We start from the raw sequence: 8,475 nt of genomic DNA, 5'->3' as shown, positions 1-8,475 counted from the left end.
CAGACATCCGCTCCATATACACCAGCTCATAACGGAGTCGTAGAAAGAAGACAAGGAGTTCTACAAACCATGATGCGTTGTCTTCTAGAAGATGCCAATCTCGGTAGCATATACTGGGGTGAAGCAATCAAATATGCAAATTACATTGTCAACCGTACTTGGAGCAGTGTAATAAATCAAACTCCTTTCTACATGCTATATGGCTACAAGCCTGATCTCAAGAACCTCCACATTTTTGGTTCATACGCTATGGTGAACACTCCCTTAAGTCAAAGAAGAAAGGGAGTTCCAGTGGCAAAAAGACTGAGATTTATGGGTATTGATGATAACTCAAAATGGTGCAAATTTATTGATCCTAAACATGTGATTGTCATTTCACAATCTGCTAATTTTGAGGAAGACATTGACTGGTCCAGGATTCACTCCAATGATCCTGGAGTTTATTTTCCTAGAGATGATGTTCCAGATGCCACGCAGCCTGATGACAATTTACAGGCAGATATTCCTTCTACCAGTTCTTCACAACCTGATGTTCCGTCTTCGCAAGCCGTGGATGCTGATGTTAGCGACGAACGTGAGGACGAGGACGACGACGAAGAAGAAGACTGGACAGTTGTTCCTAGTCGTTCCAAGAGGGTCACAAAAGGAATCCCTCCACAACGATATTCATGGCAACTGACAAAAACACCATTACCTTTGATTTGCAACGTTACTCTTCCTCCTGAGACATTCACACAAATCAAACAGCTTCCTGATTCAGAGCAAGAAAAATGGTATGATGCAATGCAGGATGAAATGGACAGTTTAAAGAAACTTAATGTATTCACACCTGCAAAACCTCCAGCAAACAAGAAAGTCATTGGCACTCGATGGGTCTACAGAATCAAGAAGAAACCGAATGGTGAGTCTTTATACAAAGCCAGACTTGTAGCTCAGGGTTTCGCTCAACGTTATCCTGAGGACTACACAAACACTTACTCACCAACAGTCAGAACTGAAAGCGTAAAAATTGCTTTAACCACTGCAACTATTCTTGGTTTAGAAGTTTTCCAATTTGATGTGGACACAGCTTACCTACATGCAGACCTATATGAAGAGATCTACGTGAGAAGCCCTCCAGGATTCCGAAAGCAAGAAGGGGATACCTGGTTCCTGAACAAAAGTCTTTATGGTCTGAGCCTCATCTAGTTCAGGGTAATATCTTCCCCTGACAGGGTTTACCAAATTTGAAACTCTATTTCGATGCTTGTTATTTGGTCTAAAAGAGTAAGTGAACCTCCAGAATCAGAGGCTACTTGATTCCTTCCCTCCCTCCCTCCCTCCCTCCCTCCCTTTTTCTCTCTCTCCCTCCCTTTCTTCTTTTTCCTTCCCTCTTCATTCTGATTTCTTCTTCCTTCCCCTCTTTTGTTCTTTTTCCTTCCTTGCTCTCCTCTCATCTTTGCCTTTCTTCTTTCCCTTTCTCCTTTCCTGTCCCTTCTGGCTGCTCAAATGCAAAAGGGGAAACATTTCTTGATGCCTCCTTGCCTTGTGATTAAATGCCAGTAGTTTTGGAATGACCTCCCCCCAGACATTAGGACAACAACTGACCTCCGCTCCTTCCGTATGAAATTGAAGACCCACCTGTTCCGACTAGCCGGCCTGGCTTAAATTTAGAGCTTCTCCACCTCTTGGGCATTTTTAATTGTTAATTTTAATTTTTAAATTTTAACTGTCATTGGGATTTTAATTGTTTCAAAGTACTGTAATTTATTTATTTATTTTCTACCTCCTCCATATTATATTGTTGTGATTGTTGCTATTGTACGTCACCCCGAGTCCCTGGGGGGAGAGGGGGCGACTAAGAAGTCAAATCAAATTAAATAAATAAATAATAAATAGTAGTTTGTGTTATGTATTAAATGTATATAGTTATGCTAAAGGGGATTAACCTTTAGATGATCCTGACTGTTAGATTGTGCAAAAGTGAAACTATCCTTTACGTGACTCCAATTGTTGGAAGGAAGTTCAGAACAATTAAATGAGGGTGGGTTTTTTCTAGTTTATGATTCGTTAAGGCCCTGTGGGCATAGAGTATAAATAACTGGCATTTACCCGCAGTTCCTCAGTTCCATTTTTGAGTCAATAAAAGCAATTGCAGCTGTGCTGGTCTGGTTCTTGCTTATTGAAGCCCACTACACAACAGTTCATTTTGCTAGACCTCTGAAAGTGAAAATGGAGCCTCAGGGGTGGAGGTGGGGGTGAGCAGAGAGTTGCAGGAGGCTGTCGTGACTGAAAACGAAGCCTGGGAAAGCTATGTGCGGCCCTCCCGAGCTCCATTTTTGCTGGCAGAGGCACTGTGGGCCGGTCCTTTGCTATTTCCAGGCCATATCTATGCACACCATGGAATAGATCCTGCCCGCGGGCCTTGGGTTTGACATCTCTATTATAGACAGACTGAAAGCCTTCCCTTAGATAAAAATCTTGTGTTGATAAAATCCATTAAGTATAGGATCACAAGATGAGACTATTATTCAACAACCATAGCAGTAGCCATTCTTCAAGTGACTACTACTGCCCCCTGAAGATCCACAAACAGCAAAGATCAAAGAGCTTTGTCAAGCAATTGGGGAACATAATCCCTCTCAAACCCATCAGACTGAATCCTAATCAGATTTTTTACTGACTGGTAGAATCTTTGGTATTGGTTCAGTTTGCTCATTCTTATCCAGCACTTTATGCAACTCAGACAAGATTTAGAATATTGGCAATTTTTTAAATTTATTAAATTATCAAGATTAATGGAAATTTGTGTCATCATCATCTTAACAACCCTTCCCATAAGTGCTCTAGATTACTTCGTATATGTGCACATAAATATATAGAGGACTGGGCAGACTTGTTTCAGATATCTAGCTTAAGGCAGAGCAAGAACACTGATTAAAATCTAATATGGTCAGAAATTTAGTGGCCCTGTAGAAATCCAGTTTGATCATGGGGCACAGTAGTCAGAAAAACAAGCTGCAATCCTATATGAACTGAAGTGTCTGTTACAGACTCCTCATGTATTAATGAAATAGTTTGACTAGAATGTTGAGTAAGGTTCTTATTCCATTTAGGAGTAACTATGATGTTTTGTTGTTAAAACAATAAGGCAGTGATTTATTTAAAAAAGTTTCACCATATACTTCTATAAAATAAGACATAAATTACCAGTGTCCTTTTTTGTAGTGAACCACCAGAAATCTGTCAGAGGTAGGAGTCTTCCTTGATTTCAGATATAAAAATATAGTGAACATTTCATGAAGCAAATAAGATTAGTCAGCTGATTTTGTGATAAATTTCTATTTCCAATAACTGTTAGTTTGGGTGAATGGATAAGGCAGACTCAGGCATAGCAGCAAACAACAGCTCTTTATTAGGATGAACTATGTACAATCCAGTGCCACTCTGTTTGACAGCAGACCTTTTATAGGGAACTGTCAAATGGCTCAGCCAATCACCATTCAGTATTTTCCTGCCGGATCGGAAGACCTTGGTGGAACCTACCATACTGGCTGTCAGTAAGTAACACTCCTCCTCTCTTAGATGGGCTGATCCTGCTGGTAATATAATCACACAGGTAGGCAGGTCTTTTAGAGACTCTCTCTGACCTGTGCAGTTCAGTTGGCGTTGGGACTTCGGTCAGGTCAGTCGGACCTGTTGCCTCTCTGGGCTTTGCCTGGTGGAAGCTCCTGGAACTTCTCTCCGGCATGGCTGGAGTTCCTCGAGCCGGTTCGCTCGGAACTTGCTGTGGATCCGCAACCTTTTCAGATAAATACTCAGGTATCTTCAGGCTTGATTGGTCTGTGACAGGAGTGAATGTTTGCTCCTTTTGAGTAGGGTTTTGGCTAACTCATGCAGGAATTACCTCTGGTTGCCTAAGGTTGGAATGGTCTAGGTGGCCTCGGAGTTGATCAAGTGCCACCTCCAAATTTTCCTGTCCCGATCTCCAATTTGTAAGAGTGAGGTCCGGTGATCTCTGCAATCATGGCAGGAATCCAGAGGGTCCCCCCAGCGTAGTTATGGGCATAAACCCGATCCCCTATGCTAAATGTCCTTATTCTGCTGGTCGAATCAGAGGGTGGTTCAGCAGAATAATTGGGGTGCAGCCAGTCTAAGGGAGACCTTAGCCGGCAACCCATTAAAAGTTCTGTGGGGCTTCTGCCAGTGGTGGGACTTGGTGTGATGTGTTGGTAAAGGAGAAATTGGTCTACCTGGGTTTGCCAATCTCCCGGCCCCATCCTGGATAGGGCTTCTTTTGCAGATCACACCATTTTCTCAGCTCGGCCATTGCCAGCCAGATGGAAGGGTGCAACTAGGGCATGCCTGATTCCCTGCTCTGCTAAATAAGTCTCCAATTGGATGACCATGAATTGGGGCCCATTGTCCTACCTCTAGCCACTTTGAGTAGGCATCCACAACTACCATAAATACTTGGTCATGCACAGGGCCAGCAAAGTCAAGGTGCATCATGGACCAGGGTGCCTGAGGCTGTTCCCATTCGCGAGCAGGCGCGTCTGGGGGAGCTGGTCTGGATTTGTGGCACAGAGTAAAGGTTGCCACCCACTCTTCTATCTTCCCATCCATGTTAGGCCACCACACATAATCCTTGCCAAAGATTTCATCCAGACAATTCCCAGATGCCATATGTGCAAGGCCTCTAATACTGCAACTCGCAGTTTGGATGGAACAATCACCCGGTCCCCCCACATACTTGCCAAGACCATTGCTGAAGACATCCTCGAACTCTCTCAGCAGGTCTTCGGTGCTGTCATCATGTATTGCGTTGATGCCGGTCACCCCCATGCTCAGGCACTCAAACCAGTCCAAGCCAAGGAGGCTTGGCAAGGACCCGCTGACACCTGTCACTGGAAATTGGACACGGAAGGTGCCCCATCCCAAAACAGGGGTTCGGTTCCCCTGGTAGTCACTGAGGCGCAGTTCTTGATGCCGCAGCTTGTCCTTCTGAATGCTTGGAATGGCCTTTTTCAATGTGGCCCAGGAAATGATGGTTAGAAATGATCCTGTGTCAATCTCCATGCTGCACAGTGACCCTTCAATGAGGATAGTGACCCACAGCTTCTTGTTCTATGGAGTGCTGGCTTGCCCAATCTTTGTCTGGAATGCGTCATTGTAGTCTGACTTTTTGTTCTTTTGCCGGGGCTTCCATGCCTCTCACCTGGGTGGTTTTGGTCTCACATTCTGGCTGGCCGACGGTTTCAGTGGTGGTGAAGCCAGGAATTCGCTTCTGCAGACCCTGGTGAGATGTCCCCTCTGATTGCAGCATTGGCATATGGTGTCTCAGAAATGGCAGGCAGATCTCTGATGGTTACTCCCACAGCCGGAGCAAGGCGGGAAACAACTTTCAAAATCTCACACCATTTTCCCCTCTCCATGCACTTGCGGCAAACCTCGTCCTTGCTGTCAGATAGCTCTTACTTGATAGTCTCGTGATGTATGTCAGCGGTTCTGCTTGCGCTTTTCAGGCTGTCATGCCTTTGTAGTGCTTCCGTCGACTTGGTTGAGGACTCTGTAGCCCTGGTTTCATCCAATGTGATTTTGCAAAGTGAGATTTGTTTTCGCCAGCAATCTCCTTTGCAAGTTGATGTCTCGCACTCTGCAAATTATTCTGTCCAGCTATAATTTGTCTAAATCACGAAACGCACAATATGCTGCAGCTTTTAGAAGCACAGCAACATACTGGTTTATGCTCTCCTCTTCTTTCTGGTTTCAGAGGTTGAATTCATGCCTCCACACAAATTTTGAAGGTTTGGTTGCATAGTGTGTTCTCTGCATGTGTTGTAGCACTGACCAGGTGACAGTTTGAAATATCATTGGCTTGGATAGGACTTTGGCAGTGTTGAAGACCTCTGGCCCACAGTAGCTCAGTAACATGGCTCTCTTGTGGTTGTCGGAGAGCCCCAGGAGGTCATTCGCTTCCATGAAGCATTCAAACCTCATCATGTAAGAATCCCAGTGCTCGGTTGCTGGGTCAAAAGGAGCTGGTGGGGCTTGCATTGTCATCTTGTTCAGTCAAGGCAGATTCAAATTTGCCACTTAAAGATGGCCGCTCGATGCAACATTCGCTCCGGCTGGATTGTTTTGCTGGATTGTCTTGTCAGCTCTTTTTGGTGCCTAGTTGCCTTCCGATCCCATCCTTATCACCAGTGTTAGATCGTGTGAATAGATGAGGCAGACTCAGGCATAGAAGCAAACAGCAGCTCTTTATTAGAATGAACTATGTACAATCCAGCGCTGCTCTGTTTGACAGCAGCCCTTTTATAGGGAGCTGTCAAATGGCTTAGCCAATCACCAGTATTTTCCTGCCAGGTCAGAGGACCTTGGTGGAACCTACCATACTGGCTGTCAGTATGTAACAATAACAATCTATCTCATAATAATAAAGATGTAAAAAAAATCTGATTTAGAATAAATATGATAGGAAACTATCATATACTTTGTTATAGCTTTCTTGTAAAAGGAGAAGCTCTATTCTAGCTTGGCAAAAGCAAACAAAAAAGGTAGACTAAATATTGACTCATTGTAATAATCTGGAATTTCATGATTCACTTCACTGAGGGTTTTGTTCATCTTAATGATGGAAATGGATTAAAGAATCCCCTTTAGTCTTTTCCCCCTGAACCCAGTAAGGGGAAATAAAAATAAGTTTATCCTTCTAGTATTTCTGTTTATTTTAAAATACCTCAGTGAAGCCATGAAAAGGAACTTGTGAGTTCTAGAGTTCGAGTGGAAGATTCCTGCCATCCATGAGCAAAATTTGCTTTTGCTCTTCACTGATATAGGAAGCCCGCCGGCCACCAGAAGAATAAAATATTTTGGAAATATTAAAAAAGGCCAAATATTATATTTCTCTAAAGGAGAAATGGAGAAACATATTTTTAGAGGCAGAAAGCGGCTCCCAATCTTTCTTAATAGCCCACAGCTGATGCCAGCACTTAAGGAGATAAAGAGCTTATTGAAAGAGAAAGCCAACTATCTTGATGGCTCCATTCATAAGCAAAGCAAATACTGCAGGCAGAAATCCATTCAAAGCAAGATATTTCAAAACTCCTTGCAGCAACGTTTGACAGCTAACAAAAGCAGAAGGTAGGATTAGTACAATAGTCCCTCACACAAGATCCAGTACAGAACAAAAGCCATTAGCCACAATAGGAATTGCGCAACACCCTTTCAGAAACCAAACCCCTTCATTGCCCAACCACCACCTCCCACTCCCAGAAGCATTTCAGGACCTGTATAAAAATCCTGGCACTCATGTAGCGAATTGTTCAGCTGACCCAGAACTGCATGCTGTCTTTTTATGGGTCTGTTTATCAATAAACTTTCTTTCCAATCAGCCTCCATGTTGTTTCCAGTATCTTTCTCCGAGCTTGGAACTGAACCAGATGGATTCTCCTTCCAACACTGAGCAATCCCCTCTCTCTCCTTCCTTTTCCTTTTCTTTGTTTCCTTCATCCTTTTCCTCTTCAGAAGTATTAAATGTTTCAACTGAATCCAAGCTAGCAGACAAGGCAATACTTGTATCTTGCAAAATGGTAGCAAGATCTTTGCTATTTTTAAAAAATGGCATATCCTCATAATGCCACTTTTGTTTCAACTTCAGTCTGACATATTGAATCAACAGACAAATAATGAATAAGCATTTTCCAATATTCAAATAACAAAGTAGCCACCACCTGATTATGATTCCATTAGTAACCAATTACCTAAGAAGCACTATCCTGAATCTCAGAAATCTCTGGGTCCAATTAGGATATTCTAATTATTTCTACAACCTCTAATCAGCATCTCAGGAGTTGTGAATAATAGGGAAGATGATGGTGATGGAGGTAGGTAAGCTCCATTGTCAAGGCAACAAGGGATAAAACTTTTGAAGTCCACAATGGCCAGATAACATTCAACAGTGACTCAGGTAGATACCTCCCTAATTCACTGAACTATAAGAAAAGAGAGGAGGAACAGCAGAATAATACTTGCAACATTTGGTTATGATTGTCAATCCAATAAAAGTAGTATTAACCAGGGGTGGGATTCAATTTTTTTTACTACTGGTTTTGTAGGTGTGGCTTGGTGGACATGGCTTGGCATGGGGGTCATGTGACAGAGTGGGTGTGGCCAACTCAATGTGAGAGATGTTGAGTTGGCCATGCCCACTCAGTCACATGACCCATGCCCACAAAGCCACGCCAACAGAAACGGCAGCTCCTGCAGCCTGTCCCTAATGGTCCCCCCTCCACCTGCATTGAAATACCTTAAAGGGACATTGCAGTCCAGCTGCCTTCCAAGCAACTATGCTGCGATGCCATCCCTCTGGCACAGCAGGCCTTTCTCCTGGTCAGTCTGGCAACGGGGTGCAACAATGCATATGAGCATGTGCTGCAAGTGTGAAGAACAGGGAGGTGATGGGGTGTAGGGACTTCAGGCCTATTTTCCGGC

This window comes from Natrix helvetica (genome assembly GCF_964273705.1).
Source record: "Natrix helvetica genome assembly, chromosome: 3".
NCBI classification, from domain to species: Eukaryota; Metazoa; Chordata; class Lepidosauria; order Squamata; family Natricidae; genus Natrix; species Natrix helvetica.
The sequence above is the reverse complement of the archived record's forward strand: the minus strand, read 5'-3'. Positions refer to the sequence as shown.